Here is a 1,599-nt window from a genome sequence, read left to right as displayed (position 1 = left end):
AGAGAGAGAGAGAGAGAGGAGAGAGAGAGAGGAGAAAGAGAGGGGCGCTGTTGTGTCTCCTCCTCACCTGGCCCCTTTCATCTTGTCATCAACTCACACCCAACCAAGCTAACCATCCCCATCCCTCCAAAAACACACACCTCCCTCCTCTCAGCTGTCTTCTAGCCAGGTCTTCGATTCAGGTGGGAGAGCAGGAGCAGAAGGGAGAAATGGCACAAAACAAAATGAGGAGAGGGTGCCTGTCTTCAAGCCTATGATGCACAAAGATTGGATACACCACATTTCCATACACACATGTACTGTCTCCGGCACGCGCCCAGGGCAACTGCAGAACCGTGCAGAGCAGACAGGCAGGCGGCGGGTGAGCAAGCAGCACCCAGCCTTCCTGCTCTCCACTGGGTCTTAGTGTCTCACTACCTCTGGGCTCCTCATGAAGGGATGCCTCTGCTTTTTGACCCTTCCCACGAATCTTACATCAGGTCCCACTGACAGACGTAGAGGTTGCCAATAACATGGAGAGAAAATCACCTTTATCCTGTGGATCAGCATTTCTCTGATTCTCTTTCTCCTTGTGCTCAGCTCCCCAAGATCTCTCTTCATGCTCAATCCGTCAAAAGCCCTCTCACAAGACTGCATTGTTGATTCGCAGAGAGAAAAAAGAATCCCAGTGGTTAATGTTAATGAGCTGAGATTAACATTTACAAAAGCCCAGCCCACTTAACATACATATTACACTGAACTATTCCCTGCCCTGAAGGACTTTGTTTACCACTGGAGTGTGAGAAGTAAAGTATGATCCATATAGTCCATACATGTATATATATATATATATATATTTATATAAATATATATAGTAGGCATATAAAAAATATAAGAATAGTACAGTTGTAGCAAAAATTGGCAAATGGTTGTGTTTTGCAGAACATCTTAGATTTTTAGACTGTTAGTTGGACAAAACAAGAAGGAATGTTACCTTGGTCTTAAATAACTTGAATAAAGCATTAACATCTTCAATGGAACTGAAAGAATCGAGCTTGAGAACTACTTCCAACAAAAACACAGTGGAATAAAAAAGAAATCACGTAAAACAAGATAGACAGACCAAAAATGTGTAGGCTGAAGCTGTACAGCTCATTATGTCTACTCTTCTTACAATGCACAACCTAGTTGGCAACAAATGTAATGTTTGGATCAATCTTAGCCCCAGAGCTATGATTGGAGATATGAGGCAGTTTGGGAGTTTTTACAGTTGCACTTTATGAATATCCTGAGATAATTAGAACGAAAATCCTGTGTTGTTCCCTTACATTGTGTCATGTTTGGGGATATCTCATTAGCTTGGAAATGTTATTTTGAGATTGAACTGTTGTTAGAGGTTGGCCCACTGTTGCTGCCTCTGGTTTATGTCCTTTGTTATTCTCTCTGTGAATCACACTTTTAGTAATCATACCAAATGAGATGATTTGATAACAATGTGCTTTGGACACAGGAAGTAACCTTTTGATGTATTGAGGTGGCTTGTATCTGTCAACTGTACTAATTTTTTCATGTTACTGTATTTTAATGTGATTCCTTTTTTATCCAAACAAAAGTGTATGG

General features: G+C 41.3%; 1 protein-coding gene across 2 annotated transcripts in view; it reads right to left on the bottom strand.

Moving 5' to 3' along the window:
* The window catches only part of gpr61 (G protein-coupled receptor 61), a 5,018-nt gene extending 4,314 nt beyond the window's left edge, over positions 1–704 (bottom strand). Inside the window, exon 1 of one of the 2 annotated variants that reach the window (XM_032521139.1) lies at positions 1–704. This exon is cut by the window's left edge and continues 144 nt beyond it. The gene's annotated coding sequence lies outside the window, so the exon portion shown is untranslated. The other variant, XM_032521140.1, reaches the window with a different exon arrangement.
* Between the last annotated feature and the right edge of the window lie 895 nt (positions 705–1,599).

This window comes from Etheostoma spectabile, chromosome 7, assembly GCF_008692095.1.
Source record: "Etheostoma spectabile isolate EspeVRDwgs_2016 chromosome 7, UIUC_Espe_1.0, whole genome shotgun sequence".
In the NCBI taxonomy this organism is placed as follows: domain Eukaryota; kingdom Metazoa; phylum Chordata; class Actinopteri; order Perciformes; family Percidae; genus Etheostoma; species Etheostoma spectabile.
The sequence above is the reverse complement of the archived record's forward strand: the minus strand, read 5'-3'. Positions and strand labels throughout refer to the sequence as shown.